At 40.8% G+C, this 25,216-nt stretch overlaps 1 protein-coding gene across 23 annotated transcripts in view; it reads right to left on the bottom strand.

The window, feature by feature from the left end:
• Positions 1 to 25,216, bottom strand: part of ANKS1B (ankyrin repeat and sterile alpha motif domain containing 1B) — a 787,939-nt gene that overhangs the window by 169,835 nt on the left and 592,888 nt on the right. The gene's annotated exons all lie outside the window — the stretch shown is intronic.

Raw genomic sequence — 25,216 nt, 5'->3', positions numbered from 1 at the left:
GGAAAGGCTTTAACAATGGACTTTTTCAAACCTTTGGTTGAGAGATCTGTTTCCAGGTGCGTATATGTAACCAGATGTTCGTAGCAGCACAATTCACCATAGCTAAGATCTGGAAACAGCCTAAGTGCCCATCAGTAGATGAATGGATTAGAAAACTGTGGTACATCTACACGATGGAATACTATGCTGCTGTTAAAAAGAAGGAACTCCTACCATTTGCAACATCATGGATGGAACTGGAGACCATTTATGCTAAGTGAAACAAGCCAGTCAATGAAGGAAAAATACCACATGATCTCACTCATTCATGGATAATAAAGACCATTACAAACTTTTGAACAATAATAGATACAGAGGCAGAGCTGCCTCAAACTGATTGCCAAACTGCAGTGGGAAGGCCAGAGAGAGTTGGGGGGCAGGAGGGAGGGGAGTAAGAGATCAACCGAAGGACTTGTATGCATGCATATAAGCATAACTAATGGACATAAGACACTGGGGGGTAAGGGAGGGTAGGGGTGTGTCAAGGGCGGGGGGGAAAAAAAAGGACACTTATGTAATACCCTTTGTAATACTTTAAGCGAAAAATAAAAAAATATTAAAAAAAAAATTTGAATACAAATGTTTAGGAACTATATTTGTAATAATAATAAAACTTCCCACAAAGAAAAGCCCAGGTCAAAATGACTTCACTGGTGAATTCTACCAAATACTTAAAAGAGAATTAACAACAATCCCCATAAGCCCTTCCAAAAAATAGAAGAGGAGGGAATACTTCTGGACTATTTCTATGAGGCCAAAATTACCTTGAAACCAAAAATGAGACGAAAACATCACAAGAAAACTACAGACCAAGATCTCTTACAAATATAGAGGCAAAATTTTTCAAAAAAATGCTAGCAAACGGAATCCAGAATCATATTAAGAGGATTATACACAATGAACAAGAAGAATATATCCTAAGAATGCAAGATTTTTCAATACACAAACAACAATCAATGTAATATATTATATTATATTATATTAATTATATTATTTATATTATATTTAGATTAAAGGACAAAAATGTCATGATTAACTCAATAGATGTAGGAAAAGTATTTGGCACAGTCCAATACTCTTTCATGGCAAAATTATTTGACAAACTAGAAAAAAAAGGATACTTCCTCAAATTGATAAAGGCCAGCCATACACAAAAACTACACAGCTGAAATCATACTTAATGGTGAAAGATTGCATGCTTTCCCCCTAAGATCAAGAATGAGACAAGTATGCCAGCTCTTGTCACTTCTATTCAACATTGTACTGGAGATTCTAAACAAGGTAATTAGGCAAGAAAAAAAAATAAACCTTATTTAGATTGAAAAGGAAGAAGTAAACAATCTCTTTGCAAATCACATTATCTTGTACATAGAAAATACTAAGGAATACACACACAAATTATTAGAACTAATCTATAAGTTCAGCAAGATGGCCTGATATAAGATAAATATACAAACATTAGTTGTGTTTTTACATATTAAAAATGACCATTTCAGAAATAAAATTAAGAAATAATTCTTCATACAACAGCATTGAGAATAGAATACTTAGAAATAAAATTTTAAAAGTATATACAATGCAATATATAGATGATGTATTATAGAATTGTGCCCTTAAAAGCTATATAATTTTATTAACCAACGTCATCCCAATAAACTTAATTTAAAGTATTAGATATAAAAAAAGAAATGAAATACTTGTAGAATGAAAACTACAAAACATCATTGAAGGAAGGATCTAAAGAAATGGAAAGACAACTCATGTTCATGTGTCAGAAAATTCAATATTGTTAAGATGGCAATACTTTCCTAATTGATCAACAGGATTCAATTTACTCCCTATCAAAATTTCAGCTGCTTTTATCTGTAGAAATGACTAACTGATCCTAAAATTCACATGAAATTGAAAGGACCAGAAAAAGTTAAAAAATCTTGAATAAGAAGAACAAAGTTGGAGGAATTCACATTTTCTAATTTCAAAACTTATTACAAAGCTACAGTGATCAAGGTAGTGTTGTACTGGCATAATAATAGAAATCTAGATCAATGGAGTAGATAGAGAGCCCAGAAATAAACTCTTACATGGTCAATTGATTTTTGACAATGCGCCAAGACAATCTAATCAAGGGTAAAAGAGTCTTCGACAAATGGCTCTGGGACATCTGGATATCCATACTCAAAAGAATAAAGTTGGACCCCTATCTCACATAATATGCAAAAATTAATTCAAAATAAGCCATAGGCTTAAATAAAAGGGCTAATACTTTAAAACACTTAAAACAAAATGTAGAAAGGAATCCTATGACTTCAAATTAGGTAATGACTTCTTAGATATGGTCAAAAACATGACAAGAGAAAAAAATAAATTGGACTTCGTCAAAACTAAAACCTTTTTGCTTCAAAGGACATCATTAAGAAAGTAAAAAAATATATACAGAAATGGAGAAAGTATTTTCAAATTACATATCTGATAAGAGACTATATTCAGAATATATAATTAACAGTTAGAACTCAATAATAAAATACTACTAATAAAGAGACAATTAAAATGAGCAGAGAATTTGAATAAACATTTCTCTAAAGAAGATATACAAATGGCCAATGAACACATAAAAGATGCTCAATCTCGCTAGTCATAGAGAAATGGAAATCAAAACCACAATGAAATACCACTTTGCACTTATCAAGATGGCTAAAATAAAAAAGACAGACAAGATAAGTGCTGACAAAAATGTAGAGAAATTGTAACCCTTGGATATTACTGTGGGATTGTAAAATGGTGCAGCCTCTTTGGAAAATAGTTTGGCAGTTCCTCAAAAGGTTAAACTTAGATTTTTCATATAACCCATCAATTCCACTCCTAGATATACACTCAAGAGAATTAAAAACATACATCTATACAAAATTTACATATGATGATTTCTAGCAGCAATATTCATAATAGCCAAAAAGTGAAAATAACCTACATGTTTCTCAACTGATGAATGGATAAATAAAATGTGTATCCATACAATCGAATAAAAATTCATCAGTAAAAAGAATGAAGTAAATACTTAAAGTGCTACAACTTGGGTGAACCTTGAAAACATTATGCTAAGGAAAAAACCAATACAAAAACGAGACATTGTATCATTCTATTTATAAGAAATGTCTAGTATAGGGGATGGGGAGAAAGAAGAATGGGGAGTGACTATTAATGGGTTCAGAGTTTGTTTTTGGGATGATGAAATGCTCTAAAATTAACAGTGGTGATTGTTGCACAGTTCTGTGAATACACTAAAAACCACTGAATTGTACCTCTTAAAAATGAATTTAATGCTATGTGAATTTTATCTCAATAAAGCCATAATAAAATGTGGGCACTTTTAGTTTTTATATTTCTTCTTCTTATTGTTGTTTATAATAATAATAGTGGGGCAATTCAGAAGTTACCGTGCTGGCATCTCTGGTAGAAAATGACGATGACAACAAATGACATTTCAGAAATGGCTTTTAAGGCACCAGGAGCAATAGCCTGAGGATAATCAGAGTTGTTAGGCTACTCTGCTACCCTGGGAAGTGAAATCAACCTGATTCTGTCCATCACAGACACTGTTGGCTTAGAGTTGTTGATGAATACTCTATAAAGTTTCACATCCCCTGTTATACTTTAAACTAGAGACCCGGTGTATGAAATTTGTGCACTGTGTGTCGGGGGGTTCCTCAGCCCAGCCTGACCCCTCTCACAGTCTGGGAGCCCTCAGGGGATGTCCTCTGCAGGAGGCAACCGGGCTGATCAGGGGAAGGCGCCACCCCCATCACCCCACTGCTGCTGCCACTGCTGGCCGCTGCAGCCGCCAAGGTGTTTTCATCAACATGGACTCCAGTCCCTTCACCATGAAAAAATGACAACTTTCTTTAGGCATTTTCAAGATGTCTCTTTCATAGGATATGACATTTCTTTCTTTCTTTTTTTTAAGTCCTCACATAAGGATATTTTCCCATTGATTTTTAGAGAGCGTGGAAGAGAGAGGGAAAGACAGAGAGAAACATCAATGTGAGAGGCACACTTCAATTGGTTGCCTCCTGCATGAGCCCTGACCTGGGCCCCGGCCAGGGAGGAGCCTGCAACCTAGGCACATGCTAGGGCTGGGGGCCGGCCCCCCTGTGGGTTTGTGTCTCTGCTCTGGCCCCAGCAGCCCAGCGCCGTGGCTGAGGGGCTGGGGCTGGGGGCCGGCCCCCTGTGTGTTGTTCTCTCTGGCTCCGGGGCTGGGTACGGGCTGCCCTGTCTGTTGTTTTCTCAGGCTCTGGGCCCCCGCCAGGCCCCTCCTCCTGAGCTGGTTGTGACCGTTATGGTGTCCTGGCCTAATTTGCATATCACCTCTTTATACATATAGATATAGAGTCCAATTAACAATATCTTTCAAATGCAGGCTATTTTGAACATTAATAAAGTAGAACTTTAACATTAAAAGGAACTTGAGGCCCTCTGGTCACTGGCCAAAGAGGAAAAAATCATTTTTTTTATGGCCTGGAGATATATTTAGTATTAAAAGAAAACGACTTCTTTAGATGAAAACAAGGGAGAGGCAAAGTAACTAAATCAGAGGTTCTGGGTAAATACAAAGCAACAATTTCTACTTCCTCCTTTTTCTCTATTAGGATAATATTTGGGGATACTACATCTTCAAATAGTAGCTCTGTATACTTCAAAGATAGGGTCACTCTTTAAAATCTGAGATAGAACACCTATATTACTGTTTTAAAATTTATATCGATATCCTGTTACAACCCTGGTTTGTTGGTTTTTTTCTTTTTTTTTTTTTTGCCTCTGGGAGTGGGGAAGAAGGGGAGGGAAAGGACCCAAACTCAGCTCATTATGTTGCCAAATACTTCCTAGCCGCTTTTGTATGTGATAGGAAGGAAAAGTCATTCACAGCTGCTTTCTCCATGAATACTGCCCTTCATCACTGCGCTTGCCCCCTTAAGCTTCACCTCTCTATTTCCTGATTGGCTTCTCAATAGTTCACACCAAAATTCTACTTCTTTAAGGGAAACCTAAGGAAGGACTTTACCCAGAAAGAAATTGGTGTCTCTGACTATACATGCTCAAAGCCTTCCGTGGAGTCCTGCAATGGACACACCTGTGCATCTGATTTTAATAAGCTCTAAATCTACAGAGTGTTCTTCAGCGCTGCCTGTCAGAGCTCAGTCCAATAGTGGAAAATGCACCAACCTCAGCTCTCCCTGCGTTCCCTGGCTTAAATCCCTGCCTATTTCTCTCTGCCTTCTCCTCATTGTCATGTCCTCTCCTACCGCCTCCAGCCCAGGCAGGGGACCAGGGGGAAGTTCGGATTAGCACCGTACACTCCTCCTGGTTTTGTGTGCTGCATCTCTTGGTAATTTCTCTACTCTGGGAGGCAGCACTCATCAATCAGCCCTGCAGCTCCACCACGGAGAATTCTTCACCAGGAGCAAGCTTTCCTTAGTCATAGCCCCTTGCATAAGAAGAGATGTTCCCTCTCCCGAGGAGCTGTTTGCTATGCAGCACAGTCATCCCTCCTGTTCTGAAAAGCTCATCCTGAATAGGACGGTACAATCCCAGGATGTTCAGAACCATAATACCTTTAGCTTTGTGTTTCCAAAGCAAATTTCATGTTTGTGAAAGGGACTGAGTTTGATGAGTGGCAGGCACTGAAGGCTAAAGGCTTATCTGTGTGAAATTGTTGCTATAGAAAAGAGCCATATATCTTCCCTCTTTTGTACCTACTAAATCTTCCAAAGGGTTAGAAAAACAATATTTCATCTGTCGTTGGCTTTCTGATAATACCAAATAGCATAGCACATGGAAATAGTCTTACAGTTTCTCCAGATAAGCATTTCCCAAACTTGTGGTTATTGAATAGCTGTTCCTGGGGGATGTGATATTTATTCTTGGGAACCAGAAAGGTTTCCATGGTCAAATGCATTTGAAAATTTGGGTTAAAAGAAAATAAACTGATTTCCTTTCTGAAGAGCTTCACAGATTCTTCAATAATACTAATGCTTGCTTTTTTTTTTAACGTCTCAGATGCAGCTCTGGTAAACAGCTTTGTTTCTGGAACAAATACTTATCCTTCAAGGAGCTAGTGTTCTGTGAAAGAGTTTGTGAAATGAAGTTTTAGATTCATACCCTTTAACCTGATATGATAATTAAGGGAGAAGATTTTGGATAAATAGGATTAGATTCTAGTTGTGGGCCCTCTGTCAATTAACTTCATTTATAAAAGAAAGGTAAGAATACTTGCTGCAAATGGTGTTGGGGAAATTAAATGAAATATTATATGCATACTAGCTAATAAAATCCCAAGCACGGAGTAGGCTTTAAATAAATGGGAGCTGTTACTATGTATAGAAAAAACGAGTTATCAAACTTTTTCCAACAAGAAGCAAGCATTTCTTTAATTTACAATGATAATTTAATAGAGGTTTCTGAAATAGCTTCTGTATGATGCAAGAAGGATGGAATTATATTTAATTTTACATCCACTTTTAGTGATTAGTACAATTTATGATATTCTATTTGTTGAGGATGGGAGGGAAAAGAACATCTATTGAGAATTTACTTCATATTCACATCACTTTTATGGTGTAGAAATGAACCAGCCCCACTACACTGATGAGTAAGCTTAAGTGAGTTGCCCAAGTGTATACGGAGCATATTAAGTGGCAGAATTAGGATCCAAACTCAGTTCCCTGTATCCTAAGCCGGCATTCTCTCCATTGCCTATGCCCTAAAGCAGTGATGGCAAACCTTTTGAGCTCGGCGTGTCAGCATTTTGAAAAACCCTAACTTAACTCTGGTGCTGTGTCACATATAGAAATTTTTTGATCTTTGCAACCATAGTAAAACAAAGACTTATATTTTTGATATTTATTTTATATATTTAAATGCCATTTAACAAAGAAAAATCAACCAAAAAAATGAGTTCGCGTGTCACCTCTGACACGCGTGTCATAGGTTCGCCATCACTGCCCTAAAGCCTTCTTTAAGAATTGATAATTAATTCTTACATGTACATGGTAGCTCTCTGTTAACCAAGACCAACTTAATCCTCATTGCAGAGAAATTGCTACTCTCCTAGATTTCAATATGATGATCCTATTTCAATATCATCCCAATGATATTTTATGACCCCTTGGTCAAAATTTCTTTCATGTAATGTTAAGATAAGGAAGGATCATATCACTGAACACCCAGCTATATCTTGTCCAAAGCCTCCTGACTTCACAGGAAATGGTGGTGAAGAGTACAGCTCAGGGGAGGTGATAGGAGGTAGTAGGCAAAACATTACCTGGGTCTTAGTCCCTGTCTTCCCTAGGCTATAATTAGTTGCATGACCTTGACAAGTCATTCTGTATCTCTGGGGCTCAGTTTTCCTACTTTAGCCCTACTTCCTTCTGTGAAGTATGGATTAAGTCCTTCACTGCCTTCTCCATGTCTGTTGTAGTTGTCCCAAAGTGGGGTATACATACTCCAGGATGTGCACGGCGAGTCACTGAAGTGAAGGAGGACGATATCAGAACTTCCATCTATAGTAATTTTTAATTTTGTCCTTTAAAAAAATTCTCTTTTGCATATGTTTTGTAATATAGCCTAGCATTACATTAAGGTAAATTATAAACAAACAGGCAAATGTTGGAAGTATGCTCAAGTTTTTCATTAATAGGTGTAAGTAATAAAAATTCTGGAGGCCCAGTGGCCTCCAGGATAAAGTGCAAATTCTTTGTGAACTCTAGCCTCATTTCTTCTGCCTGCCTCTCCCACCTAGTAACCAAATGCACCAGCATGTTTCACAGCTTTGTTGTCTTTGCTTATACTGTTCCCTCTGCCTGAAAGTCCTGAAACCTCTCCCAGTCCCCCACCTTCCACTTGGAAATCTCCTACTCATCTTCAAGACTCTACGAAGAAGTTACTGCCTGGATGAGTTCTTTCCCAAACCTCCCAGGTATACCAGATGACTCTGCCTGGAACTTCCATTGGACTTTATACATGGAACCTGCAGCTTGTCTGGAAGTATATTTGTTTGACTTCATTTACTAGTTTGTATGTCTCTGAAGGGCAAGGGCCCTATTGTCTTCATCTTCCTTGTTTTGGCACCTAGTATGCCTCCTGATTAGTGTTTAAAAATATTGATTAATTATGCAAATAGCAAATGAGTCACGAGAGTAGTATTATAAAGTGTTAAAATCTGCAGGCAAATGCAAAATCATTATTAGTAACATTTGTTAAATTCTGATGGATTTCAGTGGAATATATTGCTGAAACATTTTGCTCAGGCGATGGGAACAAAACAATTCTAATTGACACTTGTAGGCATTGGCTCTCAGCCTTGGCTGCACATTTCACCACGGAACTACCCCAAACCCCAGTGCCCAGGCCTTAGTCACAGGAGTTTCGATTCAATTGGTAGGGAATGAGGTCCAGACACCTGTTATGCTTTTTAAAAGCTCCTCAGCTGGTTTGCATGAGCAGCCAGGGCTGAGGCCACTGCTCTAAGTAGCATGGTTAAACACAGAAAGGGACTTGGGTAAACCTGAGACAGAGTTGAGTGTATCTCCTAAAAAGGCAACTGCGGTTGTGAAAGTCCTTTGTACCCTGCTTTTGTAAGGTTAGAATCCCTCCTTGGGAGAGGTATGACACACAAATCACAGTTATTTATTGAGAGCAAACTACTGAGTCACTTGGATGAAAATGTGAGAGTTTAAGACTCCCTAGCATGGCTTCACTAAGAATAGATCATGTCATAGAAATTGAGACAAGTTCTTGAAAGGAATGGCTGAAGATATTGACAAAGGCTAAGCAGAGGATACACTTTTTGTGAGGTCCCTCATGGAGCATGAGGGTTGTGACAGGTAAAAACATACTTGCTGATTTCACGAAATAAAAAAAAGGCCTTGGTGAGAAGGTGGTGGGGGTTCATGGTAATACAGTGTGCTGAGTTTTAACAAGACAACTTATAGAAAACCATCCTGAGAACTGTAAAGGATGACACATCTGTAAGGAGTTATTATTATATTGAAATGTATTTTTATTGATTTCTGAGAGGAAGGGAGAGGGAGAGAGGGATAGAAACATCAGTGATAAGAGAGAATCATGGATCTGTTGCCTCCTGCACGCCCCCTACTGGGGATCGGAACTGGGGATGTGCCCCGACTACAACTTCCTGGTTCATAGGTGTTGAAGCTCAACCACTGAACCACACTGGCTGGGCTATTTTTAAAATATTATAGTCAGAGTGGGTGGGCTCTGTCTAAAATACTCTTTGGGAAAGAGAGTATCTCAGAGTACAGAGAAAACAAAAAGGCACATGTTTGTTAAATCCAATACTGATTTTGCAATTAACACCTTTTTTCCCCCTCCCTCTCTTTTTCACCCCGGGGATTGTAAGAAAAGTGAGTGAGGTGTCAGATTAGCTTCAAACTTCATCTTGGTGACAACTTTAGGTGAGCAACAGCAAATACTAGCCCAGAGTTTCCATAAGGATATTTTTGAGAAATCTTATTAGGCTTGATGTGTATGTTGTCGATATTGTATTTTTAAAAGAATCACAATGTTTATCTGGTAAATAAGACATTTTTAATTTGCGTCCTGGACATCAAGGCCTGCTGGATAGAAATTAACTTTTGCATTGTATACTAATTTGGGCACTGCTGCTTTACATCAGAAAATAATTTAGCCTATAAGCAGCTGACGTTTGAGTTAAGAAAGAATTTGCTAAGCAAGTCACGGTCTGCCAAAGGTCACTGCAGTTAATCTTTTAAAGAAAACTTAATATTTTACAAGCACTTAAGTGACATGTGTTATGAATCATACCACCCAGACTAGCTACAAAGGAGTCTTATCTGCTCATTGAGGTTGGACAGGCCGGACCTCTAGTGGCAGCAGCTGGTTAGCAGTTAGATTGGTGTCAACATTTAAGAAAGAATTTAGAAATAGTATTTCTTTTACATTCTGCTTGATATAATTCAGACTAATACCCCCCTAAAAACCTCCAAATAATTAAGCTTTGCATGTTCCAATTCCTAGATGTTCAAATTGTATCAAGTTCTGTGTACACATTTCTTGGAGGAGTCCTCCCAAAGCAAATGGTTTCAAAGAGTCCCTGGCAAAATAGACACTTGGACCTCTTCAAGTAATGCTGCCCTTAAGGCATGGAACAAGGTCAACTAATGTTTTTCATTGGTTCCCGGCTCGAATGTGTATTATTGATTTGTTCTCAGATTGCACACTGATATCCCTAAATAGGCATTTCTACTCTGAATTTGATCTTTGAAAGAACAGCTATAGATGGTTTTGAGCAGTGGCTCCACTGGGGGAAAGGAGATGGGAAATGGGGGTTTGACTGTATTTGTGGGAAGCCTGTAGTTACATCTGACCCCTCTCTTCTGTCAGCCGGGTCCTGTGGGGTTCCCTGGCTGGTATGTGCTGCATCCCATCCAGACAGGTGTCCTTAGCCTAGCCTAATGGCCCCTCTACTCCTGTCTTTGTTCCCTCTGTGGTGGTGATACTGTGGTAATTAACAAGTTACTAATAATAGGAAAGGAGCAAAGGGAGGCCAAACATTATAAGCATGGCCATCTGGGCAGCTTCATCAGGAAGCTGCAACTATGCACTCCCCAGGGAACCACTGGCCCATTCCCCACAGATGACTCCCCAACAAAGGGGAGGTAAGATGCATGTGCAGTGAAGTTGGGATGACTAGGGAAGGTGCCTGTCAGTCACACCTGAGAACAGAGATCATTGGTCAGAATGGGTGTGGCCCCTGCAAGCCCAGGAAAATCTGAGAATACATAATCCCCTAAAAATGGTTCTCAAGCTTCTGGCCCTTTAAATACAGTTCCTCATGTTGTGACCCAACCATAAAATTATTTTCGTTGCTACTTCATAACTGTAATGTTGCTACTGTTATGAATCGTAATATAAATATCTGATATGCAGGATGATCTCAGGTGACCCCGGTGAAAGGGTCCTTCGACCGCCAAAGGGGTCTCGACCCACAGGTTGAGAACCACTGAAAGGAATTCTCTCTCAGTTCCCTCTTGTTTCTTAGCTCGTGGGGCTCTCTCATTCCTATTTCCTTGCATTCACCTGTGTTTCCTCCATAGTCATGTGGCCCCGCAGAGCACCGCCACCCCCCCCCCCCATGCGATGGGCTGATGGACTGCAGTGGGGAACACAAGCTAAGCTGGCCTGATGCTGGATTGGACACTGCTCCAATATGGAGCAGAAACTCTGGACACTGACTCTGATTCTAGCCTATTGAAGCCACAGCTACACTTCTTCCATGGCAGGAAGGAAGGAGAGGGGACCTTGGCAATTCAAGGATATAATTTCACAGAAATAAAGATCACTTGTTCTCCCGTGCGAGTCTCACGGGAGATACTGCAAGAATTCTACTCCCGCGAGCAACAGGTGGGAACGAGGACCTCTTCCCACTGGTAACAGAGGGGGTGGGAAAGAGGGTGGTACTGGGTGTGGACAGGCAGCCAGATGGTAGCCTGACCCCGTGGTCACATGCACACACAGGGCACAGCCCACTAATGCACCATTTGGCTTGTGCGGTGGGGAGAGTGAGGAGGAAGGAGAGTAAGAGAGAAGAAAAAACTAGGAGTCTAGTGTGCTTCAGCCCTGGGCTCTTTCAGGGCTCAGCTGACAACGTCATGCCATCCAGGAACTCCTCTGTCATCAAGGTTATGCTCTCTTCTGTGCTTTTGTAGCTTCCTGTACTTGTCCTTTCTAGCACTTATTACTAGTATAATAAATTATTTGTGTAAATATTTGCTTTTTATCTGTCCCGTTCAGCTGATTATAAACTTCAGGAGGGAAGAGACTGGTGTCTGTCTTATTTTATTTTTATGGCCTTTATGCAGGAAGCCTGAAATATAGCTGGTACTCAATAAATATTTCTTTCTTTTTAAAAAAATATATTTTTATTCATTTCAGAGAGGAAGGGAGAGGGAGAGAGATAGAAATATCAATAATGAGAGTCATTGATTGGCTGCCTCCTGCACGCCCCCTACTGGGGATTGAGCCTGAAACCCAGGCATGTGCCCCTGACCGGAATTGAACCTGGGACCCTTCAGTCCTCAGGCCGATGCTCTATCCACTGAGCCAAACCAGCCTAGGGCTAAATATTTCTTGAATGAATTAATGAAAAGCACAAAATGTGTATATAAAAATGATCTTTGAAATATCCTAACATTTAGGAAGAAAAAATAAATAAATCATGTAGATTCACTTGGTCGAATACGTCATTAAGGACATATTTAAAAAAATTTAAGGACATTGAGAAGTGTTCTTAATGTAAGGTTAAGTGAAAAAAAAAAAAGGTAGGACACAAAAATTAACATATGCCACAATTACTTTTTGGCATGTAAGAATACAGTAGATTCTTACAATCCATGGTAGTTATGTTCTATAAGGCCACCAGGAACCCTGCATTACCAAATACTGACTCATTGCTCCGAGGAGAAATACAGCGTTTGGTCACATATTTGTCAACTGAATAATTTAATGTACCTTACTTAACCTATGTTGTTGTTGTTTCATTAATACTGAATGCACAGCCAACGGCACCTAACTCATATCTGCATGAAGCTTATTTCACTCAGGCATTTCCCAGTAAGCACATCCCAACCTTGAGCTTAGAAACACGGGGCAGCACTTTGGCCCTGTAATTGGGGGTCATTTTAAACAATGAAATCACCAAAAAAGCACACAAATGAGAACAACGTGGCTCAGAGCAGACTGTGAAAAGGACACTGTTTACAGCACGTGTGTGGGTGACTCAGATGTTTTGCTGCTCCATGCATGTCCACAGTGGCCAAGAAACATGCTGAGAAGTGATGCTGGAGCTACAATCAAGCTTTAGTGTGTAGGTGAATTCGGAATCTGCAATAATGAAGGCTAACTGTATATACTTAAAAGACAAAACAAAACTGAGGGCAAAGATGCCCCCAGGGTAGTAGGATTATGGTGAGAAACTTTTTTTTAATGCTTTCCCACAATTTTCCAAATTTCAAATATAAACTTGTATTATGTTATAGCTAGAAAAATAAGCATTATGTTTCTTACATTAAGAATGATCAAAATGTAATGGGCATGATATATAGAAAGGTTAGCAAAAGGTTATTTGGGCAGTTGTTGCATAGCTGTTGCATGAGCGTCGACCCATGAACCAAGAGATCACTGGTTCAATTCCTGGTCAGGGCATGTGCCTAGGTTACGGGCTCAGTCCCCAGTAGGGAGTATGTGGGAGGCAGCCAATCAATGATTATCTCTGATCATTGATGTTTCTATCTATTTCCCTCTTAAAAAAAAAGCATACTGAGCCATAATTTTAGAGGACGTGTTGCATCCCCTGGACAGGATGTTTTAAATGGCCAATGTGTTCTTCTACAACCAAGAACAGGGCTTCAAACTGACCAAAAGAAAGAGAAAGAATAAGATCCAGCTCTTCAAACAACACGCAGCCATCTGACTAAGGCAATGCAAAAGGATCTGCTTTCTCTAGAAAGCCTTCAGCTACTCATCCCCCATTCTCAACCAAGTCTGGGTTAGGCACCACTTGGCAGAGTGTCCCTTTTTCGACTATGGCCCTTCCCACGCTGTGTGGTAATGGCCTTTGTACGTGACCGCTAGCCTTTAAGCTCTGAGAAGCAAAGGCTGAGGGCAGCTTCTTCATTATGCATCCCACCAGCTAGCACAGTGCTTTGTGCACAGGGAGGGGCAGTAAGTATGTGTCCAGTATAGATGGGTGATCATGCATCAAGAGCCCCCATAGGCAGTGACTCCTGTCAGTTGTCACCTTTACATCTGAAACACCAAAACCTCATCCAAAGATGTTGAACAGTTCAAATGAGAACATTTCAAAGACTTATAAAATGGACAGGATGTCTTATATTCAGGCAAATAGAGACCATGGAAATAAGAATCTGCCTCTGTATGAAAAGCAAATCAAGCTCTTGTTTCCTTTTGCATTCTTACAACGGTACATTCTGTTCAGCAGCATTCTGGTGTGCGATTACTGGGGCGTGTCCATAAACACAGATAGCAGAGCCCAGTCCCTGACATGCACTCCTTGTGGGACAAGGCGGGTTGGGCTGGATCTTGTTCAGCCTTTAGTCTATTTCCTTAGGCATCAGAGAGTGTTCCAAATGCAAGGCTATTTCAGTAGCTTTCTATTTGCCATGTGTGATTTTATAAAATGATCGCTGTATTCGTTTTCTTTGGCTGCTATACAGGTTATTACAAAATTAATGGCTTAACACAAATTTATTATCTTACAATTATGTAGCTCAGAAGTCTTATACTGGGCAAAGATCAAGGAAGGTGTCAGCAAGGTGCATTCTATTCTAAATGCTCCAGAGGAGGAGCCATTCCTTGCATTTTCCATCGTTTGAGGCCACCTGATTTCCTTGGCTCATGCCCATCCTCGTTCATCTTCAAAGCCAACTCCAGGCTGCGTTCTCATGCTGTCATCTCTCTGTTCCCTCTCCCCAAACTCTCTTCCATTCTCAAGGACCCTGTGATTACACTGGGCCCATTGGGATAACCCAGAATAATCTTTTTATTTTAAAGCCAACGGTTTAGCAACCTTAATTCCATCTGCAAACAATTTATCTTTGCCACGTTACTTAACATACTCACAGGTTGGGAGATTAAAACATGGACATCTTTGGGGCCATTATTCGGCCCACTACAACTACGTGTGCATACAATTATACAGACACACAATCTAAGAAATATAGTAAGTCATTTTAAAAACCATGTCCCCATTCCAACTCTCCCCCCACCCCAATCTCCCTCCCCCAGGAAAAGAAAAAGGTCAAGTTCTGCTTTTGTTACATGGATTTAGGAGATTAAACTCCACAGTATCACTTGTGTGGGAGTGTATGTGTAGGAATCTAACTCTCATGAGTTATTCCTATGGATCCCAGCTCACAGTAAGAACATGCGTGATCCTGTTATGATCTGCTCACTGTTTGCCCGAAATCGTGCATACAAATTGTGTCTAAAACTTTTCTTCTTAATCATTCCTCATTCAGGAATTTTGTTTCTCTTTCTAATTTGATTAGACAAGGCTCCCCTCCCCCCCTCCCCACAACTGTTTTTTTCAACAGGGAGCACAGAGTCAGACTCTGGCCAGTCCCAGGAAGAATCACCAGTGATCGGAAATCAGCAGGACTGATAAGCTTTTCTATGTGGTTTACCCAGAAGGCGCACACTGCAAATTCCATGCCCTACATGTCCCCTTCCTCCCCCACATCACACACTGAACACATTATAAGTAATAGAACTCAAAGCATTCCACATTCTAGCCTGTCTACAAACTGTAAGAGTATGAGACATTGGTTGTATTTAGTTTTGAGTGAAACCAGAATCGATAACAAATTTGTTTCCTAACTATGCATTCCTAAATATATTTGCTGTGTGAGTATGAATTGCCAGGCATGGTGTGAGACTGTCGCACGCGAGCAGGGCTCCCGTGCAGCCCACATCCACACTTCCCAGGCACCCGAGCAGGGCCAATACATCATAAAGCTCACGTGCTACTGAATTCAGAGCATCTCCTGAAAAATCGATCGAGGTTCCTTCAGAATGATCAGTTTTCTAGCTTCTCTTTCTAGAGCAAATCCCTTTCCCGACCCCTCTGTCTGTCTGTCTGTCTCACCTGGCTAACTCTGAGGAGTGGACACTGGGTTTGCCTCCTCTCCATCCACCTCACTCCTCCCCCACTGAGGTGATCATGTGCTTGGGGTGAATTTTGGTTAATCTTCACTAAGTCCATTGTGCTTTTTTCATCTCCTCTGTGAGGCAAAGCATTGCCTATAATTTCCCTGGCAACAAGAACAGGCTCAATCTGGGCCAATTAGATGCTAGCAGAAGTTTGCTGAGGTTTCTAGTTAAAGTGCCCTCATGCTTAGAGTTTCAAAGAGTCACCCCACATGGATCCTGGAAGCTTTTCAGTATCAGCCTGACAAAGTAACTGACCTGGAAGAATGACAGGGAAGTAGACCCCTTCCCGAATCCCACATACACCTCTGAACTTCCAGATACATGGGACAGTATTTCCTTTTGTTTAAGTCAGTTTGAGATGGATTGTGTATTACATTTACTCATTCATTTCACAAACAATTACAAATGTCTACTGTGTACCAGACACTGTTCTAGGCATTTGGGTTACACCAGAGGACAAAACAAAAGTCCCTGCCCTCTAGTCTGAGGAATTAAATCCTATATAATAAAAGCCTAATATGCAAATTGACCAAACAGTGGAATGACTGGTCACTATGATGCACACTGACCACCAGGGGGCAGACGCTCAATGCAGGAGCTGCCCCCAGCCCATAGGCCCCAGGCTGGCCAAGGCGGTGCCAGCGGCCCCCCCGCCCCCTATCACCCTGCTGGTTGTCCCACAGATTGGCCCTGATCACCAGCCAGGCCTAGGAACCCTACCTGTACGTGAATTTAATGCACCAGGCCTCTAGTAAGAAAATAATAGAATAAATCAGGGAACTCAGAGTGGTTGCCAACTGGTGGTCCGTGGACCACTGGTGGTCTGTGAGGTCCGAAAGGTTGGTGACTGCTGCACTAGAAGGCACTAAGTAGAGCCAGTGAAGGAACTAGGCAAAGAAAGGAGCATAGGGTGACAGATGAGAGTAGCTGACTGCAGTTTCTTGGATGAAGTGAGCAGGTGTGGACATTTGGGGAAGAACCTTCTTGGCAGAAGCAGCAGCCAAAGTGAATACCCTAAGTTGGGAGCTTACCTGGAGTGAGAGAGAAAGGAAACTGGGGTGGTGGGACGGGGAGCCTATGGGCCTTAAAGGCCAACGAAGAAGGATTTGGGCTTTTACTCAGTGAAATGGGGAGCAGAGGAGTGACAACCATTCCCTTGGGAAAGACTTCGAAGGGGAGAGGGAAGTGCAGGAAGCCCACCTGGGAGGCCATAGTCCACCTCCAGGTGGTAGTGATGAGATGATGATGAGCGGTTTTGATTCTGGATAGGTTGGTTGGCCGAGCCAACAGGATATTCTGACAGGGTACATGTGGGATATGAGAGAAAGAAAGGTATTAAGGATGACTGCAGTGAAAGCAGCCTAACTCATTCATTCATATTTACCTGGCTTGCCGATCATCTACTTATAAACACTGTGTGTTACAAATCATGGAAAAGTCCAACCAAACATAGCTATACCCAAGTCAGTAATTCAATATTGAGGGCTTTACAATTTCTGTTAGTTCTCTCCTCCATGTAAAACATGCTTTTCTCGGCTGCCTTGTAAAAATAAACATCCTCATTCCTCAGGTAGGACCAAAGTGATGACTTTTCTACTCTGGGCAGTAATGTCCTTGTCATTTATCTTTGTGTGGTGCCATTTCCCTTCCTATTCCTCGTTGGTGGACTCAGCCTCCACGAATGGGATGTTTCCACTGCAATTTTGCTGATGCATCATCTTAATTGGTTGTTACTGCCTTGTCACTTACCAACTGGTGTGAGACAGTCTTTGCCTCTTCATCTGGAACAGAATTACAGTCTCTATCTTTAGGAATGATCTATGCCAAGGATTATTCACGTTTATAATTACAAATCTTCCAGCAGAAGCACAATTATTAAAAACCTTTGGAAATGACATTTCGTCTCACATCGCAGAACTTGCTGATAGCTTCTCGTAAGGGTGTTGCTTTTGTTGCTTAATCTCCACCTGCACTTTAATTGTAATTTAACATTATTGTTTCTCTCTCTCTCTCTCTCTCTCTCTCTACCTAGTTGTAATGGTTAGGTTTCCTGCTGTTTATCCTTAAATACTTTTCCCTCTGTTCTGAATCCTACTGGGCTATTTTCTGTGGTTGCAACCTAGGAAACAGCTGTGGCAACACTTGTTGCCTTATGATAACTCGAGAGGGAGGGCTGTTTCATCTCTGGGGTAGGCCAGTTAGGGGAAGAGCCAGAGGCAACTTTGGAGATCGTTTATTTTAAGGTTGAAGAAACGGAGGTTCTGAGAGGTTGAGTGAATTTGCTCATGGTCACCTAGTTTCTCATTGTAGGGTTATGCTCTGGAGTAGTAGGTATGGATATATTCAGGGACATTTGAAATCTTAGCAGCTTGCAGTTGAAACTGGTTAACCAATGATCTGGGTGACAGAGCTGGGTGGGAAGGGAAGTGACCCTGTATGCTTCTTCTAAGCCACACATTGTGCTAGGCCAGTGGTTCTCAACTTTCCTAATGCCTCGACCCTTTAATACAGTTCCTCATGTTGTGGTGACCCCCAATTTCATTGTTACAAATTGAACATAATTAAAGCATAGTGATTAATCACAAAAACAATATGTAATTATATATGTGTTTTCCGATGGTCTTAGGCGACCCCTGTGACAGGGTTGTTCAACCCCTAAAGGGGTCGCGACCCACAGGTTGAGAACCGCTGTGCTAGGCGCTTATATCATGGACCACATTCATATCCACAATAACCCAATGAGATAGGAATCACTAAGCCTATTGCAATGGAAAAAAAATGAAGCTCTTGGAAGATTAAGTAACAGGTTCAAGAGCATACAGATAGTAATCTGATTGACTTAACTTCCTACCCTTTCTTTTTCTACTAATTAGGAACAGAAAAATAGACAATATTCTGAACTGTTGTGGTGAGAACAGCATGAGCTACTTTTTTGTTGTTGTTAATCCTCACCGGAGGATATTTTTCCATTTATCTTTTTTTTAAAAGAGAGATTGAAAGGGAGGGTGGGAGGAAGGAGAGAGAAAGAGAGAGGAAGACTGAGAGAAAGGGAAAGAGAAACATCAATGTGAGAGAGACACATTGATTGGTTGCCTCCCGCACATGCCCCAGCTGGGGTGAGGGATTTTTGAACCTGCATCCCAGGTACATGTTCTTGACCAGGAATCAAACTCTTGACTCTCCAGTGCACAGACTGACACTCTAACCACTTAGAAACACCAGCCAGGGTAGCATGAGCTACTTTTAAAGAGAGAGGTGCAAGCATGGGCTACTTTTAGGGAGATCTGGGAACTTAAAAGTGTTTGGGAAAATGTGAAGATGGTGTTAGAGACTGTGCCTCACAATATATGCCATTTCCTTGGGTCTGTGCAGCTGCCTCCATTATTTTGTCCTGAGCAAACCAGACCTGGCTAAGCAATGCCACCCAAATGTTAAAAAAGGAAACTCAAAAACTAGGACATAGGAAGCCAGAGTATTTGCTTAATACATGAATTTTTAACTTTAACTTTTGAGTTTGTGTTGTGCCTTATTGGTGCATAGTGTTCCAAAGTGGCTCAATTTGGCTGGTGGGGTTGGTGGAGAGTTAGAGGAGAAAGGAACTGTGGGGAAAAAGATACTGTCTACACCTCTATAGATAAGGATGCTGCCTGAGCTTGCCTGCCTGCAAATAATAGAGCTTGACTCTACCATAGGCTCTCTTCCTGAAATAACCAGAAATACTGGACATTGGAGACATGTAGTCCTTAAATTTTAGCTGTTTCCATTGCTGCTGCAGAAACAGAGAGATGGCTAGAGAATTAAGGTTAGGAAATAGTATAGAGGTCAAGGGAATCTACTGATTTTTTGCTCTGTTGGGCTATCTGTATGAGTCACCCTTGAATTGCAGAAGGTCACCCAGTATACTTCACTCTCGAGAGATAGTTTCTGAACACTGGAGTTAGCACTAAGTCAAGAAAGGTCAAGAGCCATAACAGTGATGATGGAACTAGAAACTGTATGTACAAGCACAGTGGGAAGGGTTGAGATTGTGAAAGGCTGAAGGAAGGAATGGTTGTCTTTCAAGAAGGCATGGTGACCATGTCGAGTGAGGGATGAAGTTAAAATAGCAATTGAAGATGCATGAAGACCTGAAGGTAAGGTTTCAGTAGTAACTCCCTAAGAGTTCAGCCCCATAATGACGTATTGAAGGATCTCTACTAAGATCTTCAGAAAAAGCAGAGTGTCACATCTGCCTAGGAAAGGGTAGAGCTGGGGTCCCAAAGAAATGAGATTAGAGGTTTCAAAACCTGCTTTCTTACCACAATGACCTTGATTAATTAAAAAGTCATATTTTAGTTCTGCCTCCAAAAAGTCTGATTCACCCATGGGAATAACCCTCAGGTAATTCTGGCAAGGATTCTCCCTGGAAACATCTGGGGTGGGTAACCCGACCTTCTGTAATTGTGGATTTCTATGTGCTGCTGCTTCTGGTGCTTCTGGAGCATCCTTAATTTGGTCTTTTCCAGCTCAGAGATTCTGAATCTGAATTTCTGGGGCTCAGTGGATAGGGCTCAGGAAGTCCATGACCCCCCTGAAATTATATGCAGAATTTCACATATACAGTATATGAGCTATGTACAAAGTCTCAAAGGAATCTATTGTCCCCAAAGGACTTAGAACCACTGCTTCAGCTGTTGAACCCATCTCCTTTCTGCCCTGACCCATGGGTGCTGGCACCTTGCTTCCTGTCCAGGCCACTCTTCCTGGCTTCAGTACATGTTCTCCTATTTTGGAACTTTGCATTCAACTGTGAAACACAGGAGGATTGGAAAAGACAGAAGTGAACTTCCATGTTTCTATTGAAATTAATTTTCTTTGGAAGGACATGCCTGTGTTAGTTTTCATAGAATACTTACTGCTGCCCCATTTTAATGAGCAACTTAAAAAAATTCATCCATGCCATCAAAATTCTACTGTCCCCATTTTCCCGCTTGAAGCCTACCCCTTTGCTGAACCATCTTAAGCGCAGCCCCAATGGTTCTACTTTGCTTTTCCGGGTCCTTTGTTGCCCTCATTGTGTTCCACTGTCCAGAGAACAAAGTCATGATTCCTGGGCCTGGCATCTGTGCCCTTTACAAGCGGACTATCGCCTGCTGCTCCCCTAATTGTTCCATGTTCCAAGCTGACTGTGTTCCCTGCCGCTGCCCAAGCCCTGTCTGTGCCCTTTTCCCTCTGGGCCTATGTGGGATGCCATCCCTGTCCTCTCCATCTGTTACAGTTTTGCCCTCACTCAAGGCCTTCCTTCTATCTATCCTTCAGTCAGAAATTTCCTCTTCTCTGAACATCAATTGTACTTGGTTCATATGAGCCTTGTGGCATTTATTATATATCGATTCACGTTTTATTATTCATGACTTGTGTTTTTCTTCTTCCTTACTGTATTCTAAGTCCTTTCATAGCAGGGCCCATGTTGATTCTAACTCTGCATCTGGTGTGTGGTGTCCCAGTGCTGAGCATACCACAAGCCCTTACTAAAACCTGTTGAAAACATTAAAAAAACCTAGATATGGCTACTTTAACTTAGAAAAATAACTGTTTGTCTTTTGGTAATCTAAATTGGACAGTAGCTTGCAAACTGCATATAAACTGCATTTATTTTTGATGAATTAGAAAAGGAGCCGGATGGCTTCATTGAAAATTTTTTTGAAACATATTTTTATTGATTTCAGAGAGGAAGGGAGAGGGAGAGAGAGATAGAAACATCAATGGTGATAAGAGAATCATTGATTGGCTGCTTCCTACATGCCCCACACTGGGGATCAAGCCCACAACCAGGGTATGTGCCCTGATAAGGAATTCAACTGTGACCTCCTGGTTCATAGGTTGATGCTCAACCACTGAGCTACACTAGCCGGGCTTCATTGAAATTTATACTTAAAAAATATTTATGTGATTTCATTTTGCACAACACCTGTGAGTCTTGTCATAGCATAGTATTTTTGTCTTTGTTTGGCTGGTGATTATACTAAGGTTAGAGGTTAAGGGAGTCATCCAAGGCCACAGAGCAGGCAGGAGACAGTACTAGGGCTGGAACCTAGGCCTCCTGAGGACATATCAGCAGAGCATAGTATTGGCTATGTTCAGAATGGAATACAAATATGCTCACACACTGACAAAGCAAAAAAATGTGGTTTAATGTAGACAATATGAATAATGAACTACTTGAAATTTTCTCTCTTCACCAGTCTATTTGGCATTGCTGGCTTAACTTGGTCTTTTTGTTCCCTAAAGAAGGACATGCCTATAAATCTAGTCATCAGCCTTCTGCCTCTAGTCCATTCCAGTGCCTCCCTCAGGGACCAACTCATCTCATGGTTTCAATTTTCACCATTCTGTCAACTTTTCTAACATTTGTAGTGATGGCCCCTTCCCTGATCTCCACCCTGCACCTCATAGGGTCTGATAAAAGTTTCCACTTGGAGTTCTGCCATCACTTATACTCCTGAAATCTAAATCCAAACTCATCATCTGCTCTCTGACCAAACTTTCCTTATTCTCAGTCTACATTTTCCCATCACCATTTTAATTATACAAATTCAAAATCATTGTTATCTTTAACTTTTTCATTTTTCATAGTGTATTCAATTATATCTTACTAGAAGCCCAGAGAAAAATCACGCGGCCCTGCCCACCTGCGTGCGCCTCACCTTGCTCGCAGCCCTGCCCACCTGCGCATGCCTCGCCGCGCACACAGCCTCCTGGTGACCGGTCTTTGGTTGTTATGGCGTTATGACCACTGGGTTTTTATTATATAGGTTAAGTCTTCCTCCAAAATGTTTATCATGTCCCTTTGAGAATCTAGAGGTTTTTGGGTAAGGATCGCATCATTCTGTAGAGCCCCTCATCTAACATGCATTCTTTCCTTTCTATTTCTATCAGCATATTCTAATCTAGGGGATCTGTTGCCTCCTCCTTAAACCATTGCAATAATCTTTGCCTGATTATCATATGTCATCTTTTTTATAAGGCTTTCCTGACTACTTAACTCCACAACTCTGAAGTTTTTTCATCCTTACCTACTATATCTTTGCCACTCAAAGTGATGTCAAATGATCAGCAGCACGGGCACCACCTGGGAGTTGGTTAGAAATACAGGGCCCCACCTCAGACCTGCTGAATCTGAATTTGCATTTTAGCGACATCCTTGAAGTGACTCATGAAGGTTGAGACACCCTGGTCTCCTTCACTTAGACACCTAGATACTACTTAATTATACACTGATTTAGGTACTTATAGGCACTCCTCAAGATCTTTGAGGCCTAGCAGCCTGTGTTAATTCTTTTGCATCGCTCTCAAACATGATTTCATGGCAAAGTAGGCACTTAGTAAATAAATTTTAGTGTCCTTCTCTTAATTTTCCTATTCAGAAGAAAAACACCCCAAGACACCTAGAAAGTGAATACAAGCCATGGGTGATGTTGTGATGACGAGAAGGTCAAATGATGCCACCTAAAGTTGGCAAAGAAAGCAGTAGCAGATCTCTTATGTGATGATCTCTTTGTGTTCTTGTAGTGCTCTGGGCTCTCCCTCAGTAGGACACCTCTCTGCCTGCATTTCAACTGTGTGCATGCCCTTCTTACAGCCCAGCCAGGGAGCTCCTTGAGGGCAGAGATTGGGCCTTAGTCCTCTTTCATCAATAGCACCTTTCCCATTGAGAGTTATATAAATGCTTATTTGATTTGGCCCTACCCAGTTTCTCAGTGGTTAGAGCATTGGCCTGCAGACCAAAGGGTCATGGGTTCGATTCTGGTCAAGGGCACGTACCTTGGTTGCAGGCTTGGGGCTGCATGCAGGAGGCAACCAATCAATGTATCTCTTTCACATTGATGTTTCTCTCTCTGTGTCTCTCCTCCTCCCTTCCACTCTTTCTAAAAATCAATGGAAAAATATCCTCAGGTGAGGATTAACCAAAAAAATGCTTATTGATTTAAACAAACAAAAAACCAAATAAATAACTTGTTACACCAATAAATTAGAGAGATTAAGTCTAGGCCTCTGTTGGCTGTTTCTTACTATCATCAGTCAGTGTATGTTTATCACCATTCTACACCAGTGGCTCTCAGTGTGCCGTGGCACACTGATGTACTGCAAGAATTTTTAAAACATGCAATACCTGACTATTTAGTTGGGGGCACGGATCTCTTTTCCTTTAGATTAAAAAATGACAACAGCCAACACAACAATAGCCTTCTAGTGTGAATGAATCAAAATTATACCTATTTTTTTTTTGGTCAGATTGGCAAAATATACACTTTTTTGGTGTGTCTTAGAATTTTAGTAATTAGTTTATGTGCCATGAGATGAAAAAGGTTGAAAATCACTGCTCTACACAACCGTTAAACTGACAAGCTTCTCTGAACCAGAGATCTGCTCCATTGTTTTCACTCCATTGACACCGTATTTCAATTTTTAAGGGCTAAAGATGAGAAATATGGAGGCTGAAAGTAGAAACAGGAAAGAAATGAAAGAATCTTTGGTGAAGAGTGTATTACACTCAAATGGCAATGACTTGAAGGAAGCCTCAAATGGAAAGAACTTTTCCAATGATAAATGTCTCAATAGTCACATTACAAAGTGTTCTCCTCTAACGAGTTCATCAAACAAAAAGGAGTGATAAGGTAAATGACTGTAGAACAAAGTGGTGTTTATGAAGCTTGACAGTACATGCTGGCTTACAATTTCATTTTGTGTCTGGAAAATAGATGAGGTTTTGCTAAGCTTAGTAGAGACATGTGTGCTTTGTGGCAAATGTTGTCCATCAGTGAAGCAAAGAGAGATCTGAGAACAGTTAGTGTCCCTGTATTCTTCCACTAGCCTAGGCTCAGAAAAGCTCAAAGAATACAACAGTGCTATATATGACAGCAGCATGCAAATGTATTGTTACTTAACTTTCTTCACAGGAATGTGTCTTATTTCTGTCAACAGACTGTAAGGAGGGCAGGCACATGTACTTTCTAATTCTGTACATATTGACAATGCTCAGCACATAAAACTTCAGCTCCATCTCCCCTTCATTTCCTTTCTTTCCTTCCTTCCTTCCTTCCTTCCTTCCTTCCTTCCTTCCTTCCTTCCTTCCTTCCTTCCTTCCTTCCTTCCTTCCTTCCTTCCTTCCTTCCTGTATTTATTGAGCGACTGAGATAGTCTATCTATGAAACAGAATATATATATATATAAAATATATAATATATTATATATATATAAAAGAAATCATCCATAAAACCAAAAATCTTTCTCTTCATGGAACTTGCATTCTCGGAAGCAAAAAAGGACAATAAATAAAATAAGTAAAATATATAGTTAGATCACAATATGCACTGTAGAAAACACATTAGGGAAGGATGTTAAAGAGTTGGGAAAGAATACTTTTTTGTTTTTGGAA

Source organism: Myotis lucifugus, unplaced genomic scaffold (genome assembly GCF_000147115.1).
Source record: "Myotis lucifugus unplaced genomic scaffold, Myoluc2.0 scaffold_10, whole genome shotgun sequence".
Lineage (NCBI taxonomy): Eukaryota > Metazoa > Chordata > Mammalia > Chiroptera > Vespertilionidae > Myotis > Myotis lucifugus.
The sequence above is the reverse complement of the archived record's forward strand: the minus strand, read 5'-3'. Positions and strand labels throughout refer to the sequence as shown.